The following is a 22,740-nucleotide window of genomic DNA, read 5'->3' as shown; positions in this document are numbered from 1 at the left end:
CTCAACCCCAATAGAGTTAATTTTTCATCCACATAACAATCCAGGGTTGTTCCAGTTTTGTGGGAGGGGGGTCTGCTCCATGCAGTCACTCAGGAGCCCAAGGCAAGGGCAGCTCTGTCACCTCTCGCCCGAGGCTTCCAAGGGCATTGTGGGCATTGCCACCTCCGGGTGGGCAGAGCAGGCCCCAGTGGCCTACATAGCTTCCACTCCCGTTCCACGGGGCACATCCAACTGAGTGAGGGTGAGAAATGAGGAAGGAGAGGCATGCCTGGGTGGCCAGTAGCTGTCCCTGCCATGCTTATTGTGGCAGGTAGAGTTTAGAAATTACGACCTTGGAGTCCTGGCTCTGCATTAGCTCCCTAGGGCTGCCATAACAAATTACCACAAACTGGGTGGCTTAAAAACAATGAAAATTTATTCTCTCCCAGTTCAGGAGACCGGACCCTGTCAGCAAGGTTGGTTCCTTCTGAAGACTCTAAGGGAGAACCTGCCCCGTGCCTCCCTCTTAGCTCCTGGTGATTGCTGGCAATCCTTGGCGTCCCCTGGCTTGTAACTGCCATCACTCCAATATCTGCTCCTGTCTTCGCATGGCCAAACCTGTGTGTGTTCAAATTGCCCCCTCCTTTCCCTTATAAGTATTCCAGTCACTGGATTTAGGGCCCACCCTGGTTCAGTATGACCCCATCTTAACAGGATTACCTCCTATTTCCAAATAAGGTCACATTCACAGGTAATGGGGCTTAGAATTTCAACAAGTCTCTTTGAAATTCAACCCACTTCAGGCCCAAGATAGAATCAGGATCCAGGGCTGATGGGGTTGGAGGAGGGAGAAAAGATAAAAACTAAGTAGATCATCAAGGGTGGAGAAATCAAAGCACCTCATGTTTTTTCACCTCTCCAAGTGGAGATGAGGCCAGGTAGAGGTGGTGACACTCTGGGAATGCAGAAGAAACCTACCCAGGGAAATCTCTGCTCCAGGTGATGGGAAAGTAAAGGAGACAGCGATAGAATGCCCCACTCCACACCAAAGGTGGCTCGGGAGGCAGCTTGGGGAACAGAGAAAGCCAGAGAGGCTGAGGCTGCCTGTCAGGGTTTCCATTCCACTAGGGATGTCAGCCCTGAACATGGGCAGGAATGTCCTCTGAGGGCTTCTGAGTAAGTAAAATCCAAAGTTCATTCCTCTTACCTCATTTACTCAAATTCAAGGTGACTAGAAAGAGGAAACAGGTCTTCAAAAGCATCATCTGCAGGATCTCACCCAATGGAGAGGACACGTGTTAACACTGAGGCCACTGCCCTCGTTTGCCAGGGCTGCTGTAACAAAGCATTAGACCAGGTGGATGAGACGATGGGAATTAATTGTCTCATGGTTTGGGGGCTACAAGTCCAAAGTCAAGGTGCCAGCAGGGCTGCACTTTCTCTGAGGTCTGCAGGGCTCCAACCTGAATGGCAATCCATCCCTCAGTCTCCACCCATCACACGGCCATCTGTCTCCTTCTGTCTCCCACTATGGACTGTGTCCAAATTCCCTCTGCTTGTAAGGACTCAGTCATATCGGATTAAGGCCCACCCTGATTCAGTTTGGCCTCCCTTAACTAGCAGGATCTTCAAAGTTTCTATTTACAAATGAGTTCATTTATAGGACAGGAGATGAGGACTTGAACATGTCTTATGGAGGATATTATTCAATCCATAACAGCTACCACTCACAGAAAAATAATCAGTTGAGGTCCATATAAGTAAGAAAAGAAAAAACTTCCTTATTATTTGGGTAGTTTCAAGAGAGACAATTATATAATATTCTATTTATTTTACACGTATATTTAAATGCAAAAATAGTCTTTAATAAATATAATTAATAAAATATGTGCTGCAGTTTGATTTAAATGCTAAATAAGATAAAAAGACAGAGCAAGTGTCTAGAAGGAAAACAGAAAACTGAAAGAGGGAAAAACAGGGACAAAGAAGAGAGGGAGAGAAACAGAATAAGGGACACTTAGAAATATACTCAAAAGAGATCTAGAGCAGTCACACACATACAAACACACCTACATGCATACACCAATTTGCATGAATGGAGTAACATACTCATCTTGTGACTTTTAAGATATTGCTAACAAAGACATTTAAAATTCCATTGTGTTTTCCCATCTATAGGCATAAATAAAATTGTAACTTTATATCAGCAAAACAAGACGGACATGGCAAGGCAGAAAAAGGATGAAAGCAGATGCTGCCCCAGGACCTGTACAATGTTATTTCCCCAGAATTCTATTAGTCCAAGCAAGTTGATAAGCCAATGCAGATTCCATTCAGAAAGGTGTCATTTATTGGGGGGCCATTTTATAACAATTCACTACAATGTTTTTATGACCAAAAGTTTTCATTACACCATAGAGAACAAAAGAGTCTAACCCCAACTCCTAAGGTATCAAAGTAGTCTCTTAAATAGGCAAATGACCATCTTCTTTGTTCTCACCCTCAGGTTAAATAGGGTCCATGGTAATGCAATATTTTGAAGAAGCTCAGAAACTCTCCTGCACAAGAACATCATTGGTAGAAGTTTAAAATAGGATATGGTAGATCCAGATTTTCAGGATTCCAAGTCTAGGACTATCAAATACCACTTATGTAGTCCCAAAGGCCTCTCTGCAGGCTCCACTTCCTGACAAGTTGCTTCTAGGCAGTGAAAGGTTGGGTATTCATCTCTCAGTGTCCCCTGGAGGCTCTTTTTACCTCTGAAGTTGTTCACAAATCATCTGTCCTGTTGCAGGGGCAGGAAGTTCCAGGACCTTTTAAACAATCAGAGAAGCTTATTAGAAAAGCAGATTCCTGCCGACCTGTTCTGAGTCAGTAGGTTTATAGTACTAGGTACTAAGTACCAGGTACTTCTGACTGAAGGTTATCCTTTGAAAACACTGTATTACCATAATAGAGTTTCTACATTGGCTTTTAGGTGGGGGTTCTCCAGTTTACCCTGTCCTATAAATGTGTTGTTCTTAGAACACACACTCCCTGGTCTAGCTTATCGTGACACTTTGGAGATTGACATCAGACTACCCAACCTCTTTGATTGAGTTAAGTAGAGAACATGGGCTGCAAGTATGGCTAAAAAGACTTATGAAGCCTATCTGTGTGAACTAACATTTCTTCCTCTACTCAGTTCATGGCCATTTACAATCATATCCGTCTGCCTCCCTGACTAGAAAATTCATGATATTGGAAACAAAGAGATAATCTGGCAGACCAAAAACAAGTTTTTATGCAAAGACTTCATTCATTGTTCCTAACTTTACCCTTAAAGAAAAATGTCCATATATCACATAAATCTGAAAAGTCCATACATCTCTGTAGTGAGCACTTGAAGGTGATACCCAGGCAGAGAACAAACATCTCCCTAACATTTGTTTCCACAGTTTCTGATGAAATGTCTCCACTCAAGGCAGTGTCTTCCCGCCGAAACCTGGCGCCAGCTGGCCACTGAGGCAGCTCACCATGTTTCCCAAGGGGAGGGCTGGGCTCTGCTCTGTGAGCTGTTGTAAACATCCCTGTGGAAGAAATGGAAATTCTGACATCTATTGGGAAGTCATTTTTAAATGCAGAAGACTTTATTTCATAAAATATGGGACTAAGTAAATTTAAGGAAAAAATAGATTAAAATCCTTATTCATTCTAAATTGAGGACAAAATGTTTCTTTTCTCGATTTTCATGACTAATGTCAATGACTCACTTGTCACAAAAACTGATGTTGATGCTTTCCTTCTCCTGAGATTTTCAAGAGAAAAGTTAAGGAGGCAATAAAACCAACTTGGAAAGCGTACAAATGAAGTGCCATGTAACCCCAGGGCAGAGTGCGGAATTGCACGAGTTCCCTTTCAAACCTTTGATTCTAGGATTTTTCTGGATGTTCCAAAAAAATAAAAAGGACCAAAGCTTGAAAGTATATTCCTAGAGAAAAATAGGTTAAAGGTTTCTTCTTATTCCTTGACTATTCTGAAGGCAGCAAGTAAGAAACAGCCATTCTTTTTTTTTTTTTTTTTTTTTTTTTTGAGCGCTACTCTGGGTATAGGGTGTTTAGTCGGGGTCTAACTAACAGCCTATTGTTTTCTGAAGCATCCAGCCAGAATTCTTGCAGTCTTTAGTCTGTCGTGCTTTCTCTTGTATTCTGGTTATCTACTGTTGAATAACAAACCACCCCAAACCATAGTAGCTTAAAACAATAATCATTTATTTTGCTCATGAATATGCAATTTGGGTAGAGCTTGGTGGGGATAGCAAATCTCTGCTCCACGCGGCATGAGCCAGCGAGGCTCACTCAGGACTGGAAGATCTACTTCCAAGATGGCTGTGCTCACATGCCTGGCAAGTTGGCCCTGGCCATCTGCTGGGAACTCAACCAATGCTATAATCCAGGGGCGGCCTTGGTTCTTCTCCAAAGGGACCTCTCCATGAAATGCTTGGACTTCTTCACAACATAGTGGCTGGATTCCAAGAGTAAGTATTCTAAGAAGTCTGGGAAGAAGTTACAAGATTTCTGATGACATAGTCGCAGAAGTCCCAGAACTTCATTTCCACTGCATTCCATTCATCAGGCAATCCCCAAAGCCCAGTCCAGACTCAGTGGCAGGGCAATTAGACTCTACCTCTCAAAGACAATAGGAGCAAAGAATCTGCAGCCCCCTTTATTCCACCACAGTAAGATTAAGTCCCATAAAATCTTACCCATAGGTTCCCCACCACCACCACCACTATGGTTCTATGAAAGCTTATTTTTATGTGTGTCTGAAGAAAGAAAGAACTGCTGAAGATTCCCTCTGAGAAGTTAAGTATCCAGGAGGGCACTGTGAAATTGGCCCAGCAGTTTGTTGGGTGGTAAAAACTCTTAACAAAAGATAAAGTGATCCTCAATTAGCTAGAATATTTGAAAAATAAATTGAGGGCTCCAGTTAGAAAATCTTACTGAAAATGTTCAGGTTAAAATTCTTCCTGTATATTAGTGCACATTCCTTCTTTACTAAAAATGTTAAACACTACTGTCAGATTACCCCAATCCGTCCATTTTTGTCCCTCCTGGCAGAGCCTCAGTTTTGTTCAAATATCACCCTTCTCTGCAAAGCCACGTGCTTCAGAGGAAGGGAGCACAGCTCCAGTGCCAGAGCGTGAATTAGAGCTTGTTAAAGCTAATTACAGTGGTCCCATCATCCTTGCCAGTGCTTGGACAGACATGGATAGGCATGTGATGTATTCCTAGACAATGAGACGCATGGGGAAATCTCTTGGAATGCTCCAGAGAAAGGACGTTTCACTAATAGAAACAGCATAGGAAGAAACAGTTCCTCTTTCATTATGTCTGGATGGGATACCTGGAACTGCCACAACCAACTTGCAATCATGAAGAGAACATGCCTGAGAATAGGCCTTGTAGTGTCTTTCCATCATCCTTCTGAATGGCTCCTTGCTGTATTGCATTATGGATATAAAAGTAGAGGCATTTGAGGCACAAGGCACTGGCACCAGCGCCCAGAGCAAGCAGCGAACGGCAAGCCAGGGACCCACCAGGCGGAACCAGCCAAGCAGTCAGTGAGCCAAGCCCGCGATGACCACACATCCCCAAGCCCTACAGCTGCCACCCCCTTGATCCACGGCACTGAAGCGGATTCAGAAAGAACTGAGTGATCTGCAACGTGATCCACCTGCTCACTGTTCAGCTGGACCTGTGGGAAATGATCTGTTCCACTGGCAACTAACTATTGTGGGGCCTCCTGATAGCGCATATCAAGGTGGAGACTTCTTTCTCACTGTACATTTTCTGACAGACTATCTTTTTAAACCACAAAGGTTGCTTTCACAAAAAAAAATTTACCATCCAAACATAAACAGTAATGGAAGTATTTGTCTGAGATCGCAATGGTCACCAACTCTGACTGTATCAACAGTTTTATTGTCCATGTGCTCTCTACTCTGTGATCCTAATCCAGATGACCCTCTAGTACCAGATATTGCACAAATCTATAAATCAAAGAAAACTACAACAGACATGCAAGAGAACTGACTCAGAAATATGAAATGTAAAATTCAAAAAAAATTTTTCATTTATAAGAGTATCGTAAAATCTAGGTTTTTTTCCAACATTAGCAGTAAATTAAGCATTGTTTACTGTTTCAGTGTATTATGAAATCCCTTGATTTTTGCCCATTTTAAATGTGTCTCTAAAGCAAGACAAAACAAACTTCCAAAAATACCCTTAAGACTGTGATGAGAGCATTTATCATTTTGTACACATTAAGAAAGACACTTATGGTTTTTAAGATACTTGGACAGCTGCATCTTCACCTTTCAAGATTTACAACACAGATGAAAAGCAACCAAATTATTTTTTTGCTGAAACTAGGTGTTTTTACATGAGAAATACTGTGTGTGCTAAGATGTCAGTTTTATAAATCTGTATTCAGATTTCATTTTTTGTTAGCTCACTTAACAGTTTGTATTTTTTACTGTGTAGACCAAACATATTCTATTTACCTACTACGTATATCAACTCATTACTTTTTTTCTGTGAACAGTATTGAAAAAACCCAACAACCGATGAAATGTATTATCTGTCTCCCTTGTCTGAGGATATTCTGTAGATTGATTGCAGATTTCTTAGACCTGAAATGATCTTTACACTGTAATTCTCAGTATACTGATTTTGTTATATTTGACTTAACTATTGCAATGTGAATTAATTGCACTGCTAAGTAGGAAGATGTATAACTTTTATTTGTTGCTATTCACATTTGAATTTTTTTCTGTATAGGTAATATTATATTGACACCTTTTACAGATCTTACTGTAGCCTTTTCCATATAAATAAAAATGCTTTTTCTACAAAAAAAATTATATATGTAGGCATTTGAACAGATTGGATATCAACCCCCATGACAATACAGAATCTCATTGTAAGGTGTGTTAGATGGCATCTAGACTAATCAACCTCCACCAGATTTTCTTCATAACCATCCATGAAAGTTGAAAAGGCTAATGTGTGTATGTGTGTATATATATATATATATATGTATATATTCTATTATTTGCTTCTTTCTCTCATTAAAGATGCAGTATTCAATGGGAAAACAATGATAGAAAGTAAGTACAACTGATCTCAGCTAATTCCTCCCATGCAAGATCCAATGACCTCACACAGTTAGGAATCCAGCCTGCCCAGAGCCCACTAGTGCCTGGACATCATGACCACCAGGATGACCCGATGTAGTTCGCCTCATCTACATTGCAACAATCATCAGCAAGTCACAGCATGTTGATTGAAATCTCACACCTTGCAGGCAAAGAAGACCTGAGAACATAAGTTTCCCCCAAAGCAGGATGTTCCCACAGAACATGTATTTCAACCCAGACCTGATTACTCTCCCAGGTTTCCATCTGAGATGATAGAACACACATTTGTGAAAGTGTTACTTTGACCTGTGGTCTCCAAACCCATTATGAGAGTAGAGGTGTGCTCTTCCCAAACATAAGCATTTGATCCCAGACTCAAAGTTCAATCTTCACAGTCTGGAAGACCAGTTTCTCTCTGAGTCAGCGGTCCAGCTCATTCCTTACCAATAGCTGAGCTGCATGTTCCTGACGCCTGGTGTATCATCATCTTCCCCACATAGCAAGATCTTTTTGTTGGCCATTGCTGAAGTCAAGACCACTGAACTCTGCAACAACCAAGCCAACAGGGTCATTTCCATTATTGCTGGAATTCTACCAATGCAAGGGACCTCTGATGCTAACTCCTCTATCCCAGAGAAGGCCACTACTAAGCTCTCTTCATTGCAACCAAAAGGAGATCCAGACTGTCTTTGGGGCCAATCCTTATAGATTATCCCACAATTAGCCAGGAGATAGCCTTATGTTCCTGACTGAAATCTCCTACTCCGAAAAGCCAAACTTTCCAAATGATTTGTTCCTGGTTAGTGTCTCCAGCTTTCCTCACTCTTGAAACTAGGTTCAGCCTCCACCATGCCACCTAAAACCTTCAAAAGTTTTCAAGCCTTGCTAAATTCAGTGGAAATTTTCAGTCTTATCATTCAGCTACTCTCGACAGCATTTGATGTTGCTGATTACTCCCTCCTCCTCAAATCACTCTCTTCTCCTTGCTTTGAATTTCTCCCCTCTCCCTCTCTCTCTCCTACCCAGTCTCAGGGACCTTGGCTGACTCATCTTCTTCAAGCCACCCATGGAGTTTCTTAGAGTACTTGTACTAAGCCCTTTTCCTTCCTCACACTGTACATGCTCCCCAAACAGCCTCGTCCTCATGTACAGCTTCAGTTACCATTTATGAACAAACCCCAAGTCTATATAAACATCCCAGACCTCTCTTTCCTTTGAGCTTTGTACTTGTATATAAATACCAATAATAAAGGCTAACATTTATACAGTATACATTATGTTTCTGGCACCAATCTAATGTCTCTACGTATGTTATATTCACTTAGTTCTCAAAGGAATCTCATGAGGTCAGAACTATTGTTATAACCCCCAATTTCCAGATGAAGAAACTAAGGTACAGAGAGGTTAAGTAACTTTCCCAAGATCATACAGCTGTAAGAGGTATTTTGGTTCCAGAGACCATGCTTTTAACCACACTACACAGCACTGCCTCTCAATTTATTTGCTTCCCAAAAGCAAAATCTAAACTCACAATATTTCCCCCAAAATCTGGTCTTTCTCCAGTAGTCCCTATTTTGGGGACTGTCACCACAACTCTGACTTATACAAGCAAGAAACTCAGCAGTTGTTCTCCCGCTCTTTTACCCACAAATCCAAACCACCACCAAATCCTATCAAACAACCACCAAATCCTATCCAATCCACCTCCAAGATATTTCCCAAATCTGAATGCTCTCCCTCTATACTGTTACCACCTTAGACCAAGCAACTGTGGTCTCTTGCATGGGCTTTTGCAAGAGCTTCCTCATTGGTCTTCCTGTGTGCATGCAGGCCTATCTTTAGAACTTTTACAAGACAGAGTGACCTTTAAAAACCCAGATTTGGTCATGTCACTTCCCTACTCAAAGTTTCCCATGCCTGTAGAATAAAATCCAAAATCTCCCCCAGCCTCTCCCCTGCCCTTCACCTCCTTACTCTCTGCAAGGCCTTCTTTTAATTCCTCAAATATGTATCTAATTCCTTCACACAAGCTGTCCCACTGTGTGGATTCTCACCCTTCACTTACCTACTCCTATTCCCCTCAACCTTACCCCATCTAGTTAACTTTTTTTTTCTTAATTTTCCATCTAGTTAATGTTTGCTCACACTTCAGAACATGTTTCAGAGTTCAGCTAGCTTTCCATGATTCTTCATGTTCCTGGAACACACTTCCCAAGCACGTCACCTATGATGGTTAATTATATGTGTCAACCTGGAGAGGCTTCAGTACCCAGTCATTTAATCAGACACTAATCGAGGCGTTGCTGTGAAGGTGTTTTGTAGATGTGGTTGATACCTACATCAGTTGATTTGAGGAGGAGGAGATTACCCTTGATGATGTAGATGGACCTCATCCAAACAGCGGAACGCCTTTAGAGCAAAAACTGAGTTTTCAGGGCAAGAAAGAAATTCTATCTCAAAACCACAGTGTCAGCCCTGCTGAGTTTCTAGCCTACCAACCTGTCCTTTGATTTTCAGACTTGTCAGCCCCTCCCAACAATCATGTGAGCCAGTTCCTTAAAATAAACCTGGAGAATTCTAGTATGCCACGCTTCTCCTTTGTACTACTTTACATAACTGTCAATAAATAATTAATTTCCTCATAAACTATTTAACCTATGTCTCCCTCATTGCCACTATGTCCCTAGCACCTATCGATATGCATGGGGAAGACTCTAAAATGTTTTTAACAAATAGGTGATAGCCTGTAGCCATATCGTCAGAGCTGAAATGCCAGACTGAGAAGTTGGCACTTTTTCAGCAGGCAATGAGGAACCACAGTGGTGCTTTAAGCAGTAAAACACCATGTTAGGAAAACCCATCGGGCAGCACTGTGTAGAATGAACTGCACCAGGAGGATGAGCAGTTAATTCAGCCACACCTTGATAAGAGCTTGGACTAGCAGGGAGACAGAAATAAGGAGGCAGAATCAAGAGATACTGCAAAGTGAAAATCTGCAGGATATGGTAACTAAAGATACTGACTAGGTGGAAGCTGTCAGTTTTATTCTGATAGTCAGCAGAGATGGCTCTGTATTGGATTCCTATGATTTCATTGTGTGCAAACAGAAGAGTGGAATGTAGGACCCTGAAAGGAAGGAAGGATTGGAGGAAGGGTGCTAAAACTCCCCTTTGCACCCTGAAAAAATGAGGATAAATAAGACACACTTTCAATAAATAAATATGCAGGTGAATTACAACGCAGGCAGGCAAATAAAACAATTACCTTTTCCGCAGAGGACACTCACTACTCCCTATCTAGCATCAAAAAGACTTATCTGTCACTACTTAAAGGCAGCTCAATCTGGATGGTAGCAATAGAAGCATTTCTGCTGTGGACATGCTCTATTCTCATTGACAATCATTTTTTATATCTGAAACTGAAGTCTAATAAACTTGTTATATTTTAAAACATTAACTTCCTCTTATGAAACAAAACTTCATAAAATAAAAAAGCATTCCAAATGTTCTCTGATGATTGAGACAGTTGTAACCAAATAATCTGGCTGCAGTTACAAATACATGATATTATTTAAACTTACTAGTCTGAGTGCTTATACCTGAAGACCATTATTTACTTACAACATTAAGGAGTTTCACATCATGCACAGATAATAGAGGAATGGAAAATTTGCATCATCTCACAAATGGGATACCTCTGTACCACTTAGGTTTTGAGAATTTCCACTACCATCAACCACCACCACTCCACCACCACCAAGTATACTTGGAATATTTAAATTTCAACTTTCAGAAGCAGCTCAGACCTAAGCGAAATATATGTAAGTATATAAAATCTCAGACTGCATTTGTCAATCCTGGCCTTTTGTACTGAACTTCTAATTCATGAAAACAAAGTGGCACTCAACACCACACTCTGCAAAAGTATTTAGGGTGCATCATATAATTTCTCAGCCAACAAAAGTCTGTCTGAGTCGAAACGCATTGGAAGCTGCTTAAAAATGTAGCACTCCATGCAAATCTACATGTGAACTCTCAGCCCCTCCCCATTTCCCACTGAGGCTACAAATGGATTAAGAAAAAAAATCAGATGCATAGGGATAATGTGCCCCCATTAACCAATTGTAGAGCATTTACTTATCCCTGCCTCCATGTGGTAACCAGCTTTCTATGTTTGTGTTAGTGTCTCTCTTATATTAAAAATCACGATTTATCTGGAAAAACTTTTCATAAGGTCAGGGGTTATATCAACAAAAGAATAGTATCTGGTCTTGAAATAGAAGGAGGAAAACTCTAAGCAAAGTGCAATTAACGACAAAGCAATAATCCACTCAAATCAAGAGGAAATGGTTTGAATGAAAACAAATGACTTAATTTAAAAAAAAATAAACCACTTTTAAATTACACAAATGCAATTTCCCATTTTGTTTACTTTGGTCGTATTTTTTTTTTCTATTTACATATAAGCCAACCTGGACTTGATAGCTGATTCCATTTGTGGGGAACAGCAGCAGAGGAGCCCCGAGTTTCTCTGTACCTGCCAGAGTATAAACTGCTCCCATTGATGCTCACTGGATTCAACTTTTGCAACTACCAGAGCTTAATATCTTGTATCTTACATTGATACAGCACAAATTATCCTTATAACAAACCTCTGCAATCAGTACTACTACTATTTCCATTTTACAGATGTGGAAACTGAGAGTCAGCAAGATGAGGTCATCAGCTAGCAAGGGGTGAGTCATTACATAAATCTAGATCATGTGGCTCCAGCTCCACTCTTATTACCCACACAAACTTCTGTGTGGTAAACACAGATCAAAATGTCTGAAGTTCCTCATAGCTGCCCAGGTTAAGCCAAAACCCTTCACATCCCACATTAATCTGACAACTATACTCATCTTTCAACCCAATGAGCAGAATCAAGCCTAAAATAAACAGCTCCACCCATTAACTTCTAAAGAAGACTCAGAAGAAAATAGATTTCTATTAACCCTTTTAACTACTGATGTCATGCAAGCACCAAGCATTTTAGTACTTGTAAAAGAAAAGATGAGTGCCGTCTCCCCCTCTTGACTCCCCTGCCATGGGTGAGCACCTTCACAGCCAGCTGTGGCCAGAACTAGAGGAAGCAGTGGGTTGGGGTCAGGCTGAAACTCCCGAGCTACCCTACCCTGGGAGACAGGTTCCACCCAGACTACTCCCAGAGCCCTGTGTCAAACTGGACTCATAAAAATCCTATGTCCAGACTTGTTCTACCACAGTTATCAAAAGGCTGGAACAAATACTACTAGATCTACTTTTTTTTTTTTTTCCATTTATTTCATTCATTTAGCATATATTGAGTTTGAAACCAACTGTGTGCCAAGTACTGTGCTAGGTGTTGGGGGAATAAGGCAGAGTTTACATAGAGTATAGAGGTTAGGAAACAATTGTTTGAAATGTGTTAAGGGTACGGTGGGAAGAATATAGTAGTATAGAAGGTGCATTAGTCAGGGTTCTCTAGGGAAACAGAATCAACAGGATATATATACAGAGAGAGAGAGAGAGAACATGAGATATTTTTACAGGAATTCGCTCATGTGACATGTGACTGTGGGGATGGGCACATCCAAATTCCATAGGGCAGGCCACAAGCTGAGAACTCTGATAAAGGTTTTAAATGAATTCCCCAGCAGAAGCTGGCTGGCTGAAGTAGAGATGGAAATTCTCCGTTCTGACTGCTAAAATCATCAGTTCTCCCTTTAAAGCCTTCAACTGATTGAATGAGACTTCTCTTATTGCTGAAGGCAATCTCCTCAGTTGATTGTAGACATAATCAGTCATAGAATGCAGTCAGCTTACTGTTGATTTAAATCCATGAAATATCCTCACAGTAGCAGTCAGACCAATGCTTGCTTGACCAAACAACTGGACACCACAATCCAGCGAAGTTGACATGTAAACTTAACCATCACAGAAGAGGAGCCTAAGACAGATGTAGGAGGTCATAGAAACTTTCCTGAAGGAAAGAATGACTAAGCAAAATTAGGGACAGGTGAGAATTAATCACAGGAAAAGCCTACTATGTGCCGGGCATTTTCTGTGTTCCACTTTAGCCTCTTAACAACCCTCTAAGGTTGTTATCTCCATCTCTTCATTGTCACAAATATATCAGTTAATTGGGGCTTCTGGTGAGTTGTGTTCCAGGTAACTGAGGTGCCTTTGAACACAGATTAATTTTATGTTCATTAAGACCATCTGTTCCAGTTTGCTAAAGCTGCCATTATGCAAAATACCAGAAATGGATTGGCTTTTATAAAGGGGAATTATTAGGTTACAAATTTACAGTTCTAAGTCCACAAAAGTGTCCAAACTAAGGCACCAACAAGAGGATACCTTCACTGAAGAAAGATCGATGGCATCTGAAACACCTCTGTCAGCTGGGATGGGATGTGGCTGGTGTCTGCTGATCCTTTGCTTCCAGGTTATGGTTTCAAAATGGCTTTCTAAAATGTCTCTGGGCTTCTTTCTTTCTTAACTTCTCTCTCTCAGCTCCTATGCATCGTTGCTTGTTCTCCCAGGGCGTTTCTCTCTAAGCATCTGGGGGTCCTCTCTTAGCTTCTCCAGGGCAAACTCTGGGCTTCATATCTTAGCTTAGCATTTCCAAATGTCTTTCTATCTGCATCTCTAAGCATCTGGGTCTGTGTTGGTTCTTAGCCTTTCCCAAGGGCAAACTCTGGATTACATATTAGCTTCTCTCCAAAATGTCTCTCTCAGCTTCTCTGAGCTCCTTCTCTCCATGAGCTCTCTTATAAGACTCCAGTAAACTAATCAAGATCCACCCATTCAGGGTGGTGTCACATCTCCATGGAAACAACTTAATCAAAAGATCCTACCCGCAATAGGCCTGCCCCCACAAGATTGCATTAAAGAATGTGAGTTTTATGGGGTACAAAACAGATTCAAACCAGCACACCATCTATGTGCTGGGTTTCATTTATGTCCAGCAGAAGATCAACTACTCATAACTACGGACAAAAACTGTAGTTTCTCTGACATGTCTTGCTCTGGCCCAGGCATTGGCCATAAGAGAATCTCCTCAGGGGCCATGCTGTCTTTCCCATCAATGGGGTAGATGACATTGTTCTCTGGTTTCCTCTCCACTCCCTCCATTCTCCACTGTCTGAGGCTCTCACCCCCTACAGCCCTTAAGGATCTTGTGCTGCTTCTGGTACCCACAGCCTTTTCATTGGTGTACTCACTGGGAAGAGCAGAAGTCTCCCTAAAAGTGGTCCCTTCCCCACAGGAGTTCTACACTGTCCAAGCCAGGCTCCATCCCATCCTCATTCTGTTTCCTCAAAGAGATCACCTTGAACAGGCTGAAAGCACCTTGAAACTAATGTTTAAATAATGATTAAAATTATAATATGAGTAATATAGGTCTCACTGAAGCATCAGCCAACTTAACTCCTCTAGGACGTATTTCCATTTTAGGGAAGAATTTATCAACATAAAAGAATTTCTAATTGGGAAATATAACTGAGCAGGGGACAGTCTGTCATCCATCCTCCTCTGTACACAAAACTCCAGAGGAACCTTCATGATCAACATACCATGACACCTCCAGTCCACCACTAGCCTTCACCTTCACATAGACAGTAACATCCTCAGAACTCAATTTTCCCCCATGCTCAGGCAAGACCTAGTTTTTGTGTTGTCCTGAAATGCAGACAGGAATAATGAGAATTTCTCCTCTCTATATCATTCATTCATTCAATCTTTTTTGAGCATCTCTCTTGCCAGACATGGAGGCCTAAGAAGACCTCCATTAATCTCATGACTTTATATTCTAAATAAAGAGACAGATGTATACACAAATAAGTGCAGTACAGTGTGAAAGACACTCTCCTTACTAGAGTCACACATAGGTTGTATGGGATGCCTGAGAGCCACGCTCTTGTCTTTGGTGAGCAGAGACTTTACAAAGGAGACTGCATGGAAGCAGATTTCTGGGAGATTAACATTCTCCCAATAAACAAAGCAGAAATAGGATTTGGGGCACAGAAAAGAGTATGTGCAGAGGCCTGGGGCTGTGAGAGGGCAGGGCCAGGGGTTTTTGCTCCCGATGTTTCTACAGCCAAAAAAGAGGCCCTAGGAACACTGTAAGACTGTCGATCCTACAAGGGTCAGTGAAGGATTAAATCGATTGCCCATACAATGCACAGACCACACAGATTGAATGAGGCATCACAATACAGTAAGAAGAAAAAGCAGGCCTAGGTGTGAATCTTGGCTCTGCCGCAATTAGCTGTGTGATTTGGGGCAGTTAAATTTTCAGACCTTCAGTTTCCCTCTCTGTAAAATGATTAAAAAAACTCATAAAGTTGTCTTAAATACCCAAGAGCTAAAAGATGTGAAGCACCTAGCACCTGGAGAAATAATCTCACTGTACTCCCCTAGTTTCTGATTTCCTTCCAACTTGCATTTGTCTATACAGAGAACCTAAACAGAAAAGATGGTTCCCAGGCACAGCAGAATGAAGCCACCCCCAGCCTTCAGATCAGTGGTCTCAGAAAAGCAGAGGTGAAGTGGACACAAATGTGTATGTCTTCTTTGACTTTGTGTCTAAAGCAGGCCAACATGTGCTCCAAATATTCCCAAAGGCCACAGGCACAGTGACTAATTTGGATGGCCCTGAACCTAGGCTGCAGATACGTATGATATCCACCCTTTTGCTGGTCCTCTAATTTTTTTCCTTTAGCATTTATTAACATCAAAATGCAAGTCTAGGGTCATGAATGTCACTAGAAGGAAAGATAGAGGATAAAACATGGGACTGCATAACCAAGCGAAACCTATTGTGGACGATGACTGGTTAACTGTACAAATATAAGAAAGTTCTCACATGAACTACAACAAATGTACATCACTATTACAAGGTGTTAACAACAGAGTGGTATGTGGGGAAAAAATACAGTTAATGCAAACTAAGGACTAGAGTTAACAGTAACATTGTAATAGGCTTTCATCAATTGTAACAAAGGTACTAAACCAAAGCTAAGCTCATTAATAGAGGAGTATAAGGGGTATGGGATTTTTTTTAATTTTTTTTGATTTTTTAATTTTTTTTAGCAATGAGAATGTTCTGGAATTGATTGGGGTGGTGAATGTATAATTCTGTGATTATACCGGAAGCCACTGATAGTAAATTTTGGATGGATTATATGGTGTGTGAATAAAACTGTTAAAAAAATAATTAAATAAATAAATAGAATCATTAGTAAAGTCCTAGAACCGGAAAAGGACTTTCAGAAGCATCAGTACATCCTAAGAACTACAGAGCAGACCGAAACATCTGTCTAATTCTAATTCTTGAAAAGACCTTCATGAAATAACTGAAATGGTGGAACTGTAACCCATAATACTCTTTGAAATTTGCTCTCTAGCTACTTGTTAAATCGTACTTTGAAAGTTATCACCTTTCTGTATATATGTTATATTTTACAATTAGGAAATAACTGAAATTGTGGAACTGTAACCCATAACATCCTTTGACACTTGCTCCATAACTACTTGTCAAATTGCACTTGGAAAGTTGTTACTTCTATGTATATATGTTGTATTCTACAATAAAGAAAATATGATTAAAGGGAAAAAAAAAGACCCTCATTTCTCATGAGTCACCAAGTGGGTTGTTGTTTTTTTTTTTAATTCTCTGTACTGCTTCTCCATACTCAGGAAACACATGCAGGCTGACCTCAACCAGCTCAGTGTGACAAGCAGAGAAAACAAAGCAGAAAAAAGAAGGGGAAAAACATGTCCAATTAAATAAGTAAGATTTAACTGCCCATATGGAGTTAAGCTGGACAAAGGGGATATCAGAGGACAGCTGGAGGTGAGAATATCTCCATGCCTTAGGGGCTGAGTGTGGGGCTGGGTATGCCCAATAGCTGTTTAACCCATTTCTATTTAATCCTTGGGTTTTGCTGACTTTAATATGCGTTTAGCTCCCATCCACTAGATTGCTCTCATGAAGACCAGAAGCCAAGCAGCAAACTCCATCCATTCATTCATTGATCACCGACTGTATGCCAAGATATCCAAGTGTCTATCGTGTTGAACACCTCAGTGAGTCAGGTGGACATGCGGCAGGAGCGGCTCTCTAATCAGAAACGCTGCATCCAACCTGGCCATGAGCACTTGGGAAGGCAAAGAGGCATGTCATATTCTGCTTCCCTCGTTCACTGTTCCCAATAACACAATGTTGGCATGTTGCAGATGCTTGATAGATTCTCATTAGGAGAGTGTTGTAACCACTAAAAGCCATTTTTTTCAGAAATAGTAAACTTCAAAAGACTGTATGTGCTCTGAATAAGTAATGTGACACGATAAAGGCCATGTTCGGGACATCCCTAAAATGCGGGCACATGTGGTACAGGACACGAACAGACTCCAAACTTGCAATTGCTTTGTTTTAACCTTGGCAGCCCTGCAGCTTGGCTCCCACATTCAAAGGGATGATGTATTTCCCCACATTTATTATCAGCACTGGACTAGTGAGGAAAAAAGCAGGGCAGCAGGCTGATGTGTCTCAGTGTGCCTGCCAGAGACAACAGAGAGCCTTGCACCAGTGCCTCACTGGCTTATGGAAAACAGTCCCCTAAGGAAACCGCAGGGTGTAAATAAATTCAAAACATCTCAGCCTTCTGAGGCCTGCAGTTGCCAAATTTGTAAGAGTGGTGGCTCAAGAACGTTGTAACATTCTGTTGCACGTCTCAGAAATTTAGTATACGTTCTAAGTCTGTTTAAAGGCAAAGCAATGTGGTGTCATGGTCATGCTTTTTTAATGTAATATGCATTTTTTATTATTTATAAGATGCAAAAATTTAATGTTAGAGGAAGTTCAGTATAAAAGAACAGGACAGTTCTAGAGATAACCATGCATATACCTTCCCAATCCCAGGCCCCAATAAAAGAAATATTCTCGGTCTATGCTACACTATACTCTAGAATACAGGTAAATCTCTTTATAGCATCACACGTTATCTATGCATCAAACATGGTGCTAGAGGGTGTTATTCTTGAGGGAAATGAATGGGGTTTAAACCTAAACCTCTGGCTAAATACTTCTCTGTTAACAAGGCACCCACAAAGAGTGGTATCAGGGACCCAGAAAAGAGACATTTAGTCTAATCTCCTCATATCAGGGACAAGAACTTTAAGACCCAGAGAAGCAAGTGATTTATGAAGAGCACACCACAGGTTAGTGGCAGAGCTGGGAGGAGAGCTTGGGATTCTGTCTCTCTGTCCACTGCTCACAAGACTGAACAGGATGAGAGCTGCACTGGCACATCATGCGCACTCAACAGATACTGGCAATGGCCATCACTGATGTCATTAAAATCATTTCTGCTATCCCAAGGCACTAAATAATACAGATGATTTTCATCTCTTTGCCAAGAGTGATGACTTTGAAGAAAAGTCACTAGGGTTGGTTTCAGGCGTGTTATTGGAATTATTTTTAAGTACCATATTAACCCAGTTCCATCATCTTCCAGATATCCTTCCCAACATGAACTCCAGGTCCCAAAGAAGCCATTACACTCTTAGTTTCCCATAAGAATCCATAATACATTGTTTTCCACTAAACCATAATTTATTCATTGAGCACCAGCAAACTATAAAGTTTATGAGGACAGGAAGCACATGTCTTGTTCATCACTATGCACCCCAACTCCTAGTGCATAGTAGGCTCTCAATAGATCTTTGATAGGCGTGATGCTGGGTGATGGGAACACAAAGGCAAATAAGACATGGTGCCTCTCCTTAGAAGTTTTACAGTCTGATGAGGCTAACCCTTCTTGAACATATTTCAATTTTTAGCATGTACCATCCCTAGCAAATTATTACCCTTTTCACAACATAATCCATAGCCACAATAATCCAAGAATATTCCTCAAGCAAGATTTTATCCATGGTTTGTCATAAATAATAGCCCTAACAACAACAGTACCTCAAATATATTAGAGAAAGGTGATACCTTAGAAGCAAATGGACAATTGGGCTATATAATAAAACCAAGCTAGACAGCTTAGGCTAAATCATAAAGAGACTATATAATCTTTTAAAGAAGCAAAGAGAAATTAAACTAAATTTAATTCATATCAGGTAAAATTAACTTCTCTAAAGAACTGAGCTCTGAGAAGCCATTTGAACTGTACCAAAGGGATCTAGCACGAGTCAGCAGAGCAAAGATAATAGTCTCGAACAAGTTTAAGAATCAGAATATGCGATTTAATGCCAATAATTAACACCTGGCCTCTAGCCAAGGCTAGTCCTGAGAAGGGAACACCTGTGCAGCTGGAGGTACACAACCAAGGACCCAAGTCATAGGGGTACTTTCCAGTACCTCTCAAATGTTAGTGTGCATCAGAATCTCCTGGAGGGCTTGTTAAACACAAATGTCTGGGCTCGATCCCTTAGAACACGAGAGTTTTCATTTCTAACAAGTTCCCAGGTGATGCTGATACTAGTGGCCCAGGAACCCCTAGATTAGAGACAGCACAGTACACACACGTGTCCCAAGAAGTCTGGACAGCACGGAATGAGTGCCAGCGACCTGTAAGGTAGGTACTATTTTTGCCTTTTTAAAAGTTACTTGAGCCAATCATCAACTATGTATGTTACAAATCTAAGTGACTCTGGAGCTAAAGGAGAAGACAAAAGAATTAAGAAGCCATCCCAGTTAATGGGACAGAATGTAGGAAACAGCCTGAGATGGTAACCCCACAAAGAAAAAAAAAATTCCCAAGATAGAGAAGAACCAGGAACTAGGGTCAAGGTGAGTAGTGAGCCAAAGAACTTAACAGAAAAGAGAAAGTAGAGGAGAAGAAACTGCATGCCTGCAGCTATGCCACAAAATGAGTTTCCCCCAGACTGTGACTCCAGACTTCATGAGTAAGTGCCCCATTTATTGAGCACCTACTATTATTCCAGGCCCCATCCTAGTGGCTATACATTGTCTCTTTTAATCTATTAGCAGTTATCTTTCTTTTACAGAATAGGAAAGGAAGGCTCAAAAAGCCTTCAAGAGCCTTACAACATAGTTAGTAAGAGGTAGATCCAGGTTTCAAACTTGCATCTATCTGACTTGAGTCTTAGCACCTAGCCAGACTGTCTCCCCATGCCTCCTCTCTAAAGATGAAACCTAGAGTAAAAGATGTTGAAGGAACCACTAATAGTAGGTTATGGCTAGAAAGCAGGGCATATGGAATGAGCAAGGATGTAGGGTAGTGGCTCAAGCTTTGGCTTTGGAACTGGATAGATCTGTGTGTCTTCACTCAGATTAAGGGACTTGCCCTTAATCTGACCCCAATTTTCTTATCTTTATAACAGGGATATTAATATCTACCTGCCAGGGTTATTAGGAGCATAAATAATTTTTCAATTAGAATTTCAGAAACCAAGGATATTTCCTAGCAAACGACAGTCGTTCAAAAACAAAGGTAGTGATGGTAATGATGTTGATGAAGAAAACACTGAGATCCTCGTAGTTTAGATGCTAGAAAGAGACACCTAACAGCCTTAAATAAGTTCCAGGTCTCCAGGTCCAGATCAAGTCCATCCCAAATACAAAGAACTTGCCTCTATCAGTTACCAACATGGACTGTGGAAAATAGGAGAGAAATCTGAAGACTGGACATAAGCAACTTCTGAGCCTACTTCCAAAACTAGAGGAGAAAAAAAAAATAGACTGCAGAAATTCCAGACTTTCAAGCTTGTGGTTGAATCTGTATGTGTATAATACCCAGGGACCACAATGGTGCACTCCTTAACAATTTAGAGATAAAATAAATAAGGTTTCACCTAGAGGCTTATCCAATAAAATGAACACATACTGCTGCAATAGATGCTTGAAACATTCAAAAGTCAGTTGAAGAGACAGGCAGGCTCAAAGGCTCCAACAGACTTGACTGGAACCTAATGGAAGATATTTACAGAACTAAAAGAAGACCACAAAGGGGAGGCTGATATGAAATAAGACAGAAAAAAAGAATGTTGGATTGATGATAGTTGAAAGTGTTTCTCTTTCTTTACCAAGAAGAATTTGCTCTGGTCCAAGTACCTAGCACTGAGCCAAAAACTCCTTGAGGACAAGAAATAGTCTTATTTATTTTTATATCTCTAGGTACTAGCACAGTGCCTGACACAAAGTAACAACTCAATTCATGAAAGCCCCACTGTGATGCATTCCATGATAATAGCCTTCATGATGAATGTGCTGGTTCCCTGAACGCTGCTTCAACATGTCATTCATCACCCATAGGATGAAGTCTCAAGTCCTTCTGAGCCTGATATTCCAGCTCCATTCTACTTACCTTTTCTGTATGGTCTCCCATTACTTTTCCTAAATCAGCTCTCGACTCCTGCCACACTTGTCTATTCATGGCCCCCCAAGTAGCCTTGTATTCTTTTGCCTCCGTGTATTTCCCTATATTACTTTTTTCAACCATAAATGTTCTCACTACTTTTCTGCGTCTTCTGAGATCCCATCTCTAGAAACCTCCCCTGCTCGTCTCATGAGAAACTTCTTTCTCCCTTTCAAACTCTTTGAGCTCTTGTTTCTCTACTACTCATTTGGCATCCACCAAATACCATCTTGTCTTGATGTTTCTGTTTTTTCAAATAACTGTGTCTTACCTCCCCAGATGAACTACAAACACCACACCTTATTCATCGTTGCATCCTGCCTTGGACCTTGCACAGAGTTAGCACTTAATAAATGTTTGTCCCTGCTATAAATGACGAAAAACAAATGCTTTGGTAATTCCAAGGCATCTGACATGTCCAACCCACCCACACTGTGTCATCATTTCTGCCACTGAAGGTAAACAATGTCTCTTCCACCAGCAGTTTCCACCAGTCCCTCCCTGTGCCCTGACTAACTGGGACAAAAGGAAACACTTGTCATTTGTCTCAGCCTGGACAGGATCTCAAGGCTGGCAGAGGCTCACAGGCTCCCACATCCCCAGCAGTTGGGTCATTTCTCTGGCCTTTCTTTTGGTTGTCAAACAGCTATATGAGCCTCTAAAAAGCACTTAACATCCCCAGGCCTCTGGCCCTAAATTTGTCTGCCCTTCCACTAGAGTTGTCATTAAGATAAATGAGATAATAGATCTGAAAAGGCTCTGAAAAGTTTAAAGTTCTATGCAAAAGAGAAGTGTTTTAAGAAATCAACTTAGCTCTTTTAGGCCTCTAGGAGATCATTCAGTTTGGTGCCTTGGCATTGTGATTCCTTGAAAGAATTGTTCCTCTTTCTTAGATCCTAGATTGGTTAGTTGGGTGGTTGCTTGCTTGCTTTTAATCAGGGAAAGACTAAAGCACTAGAGAGAAACTGACTCAGAGAAGAATCCTTGGGCTGGAAGAAATTTTAAGAGTTCATTGTATTGCATTCATTTTCTTCTGTGGTCTGATTCCGGGTTCATACATACCAAAAAGTGTATCTTTGCTTTCAAATGCTTCAGAGAGAAGCCCTGAGAAAACAACAGGAATTGCCTAAACATGCAAGACAACTGAGCACTGAAGGTCAGGTAGACTCCA

The 22,740-nt window shown here is 41.0% G+C and overlaps 1 pseudogene; it reads left to right on the top strand.

Annotated features, from left to right (window-relative positions):
• The first annotated feature begins 5,639 nt into the window (after positions 1-5,639).
• On the top strand, positions 5,640-6,073 carry LOC119508846 (annotated as a pseudogene).
• The last annotated feature ends 16,667 nt before the right edge of the window (positions 6,074-22,740 follow it).

This window comes from Choloepus didactylus, chromosome 14 (assembly GCF_015220235.1).
Source record: "Choloepus didactylus isolate mChoDid1 chromosome 14, mChoDid1.pri, whole genome shotgun sequence".
In the NCBI taxonomy this organism is placed as follows: domain Eukaryota; kingdom Metazoa; phylum Chordata; class Mammalia; order Pilosa; family Megalonychidae; genus Choloepus; species Choloepus didactylus.
This window is presented reverse-complemented; position numbering and strand designations above follow the sequence as displayed.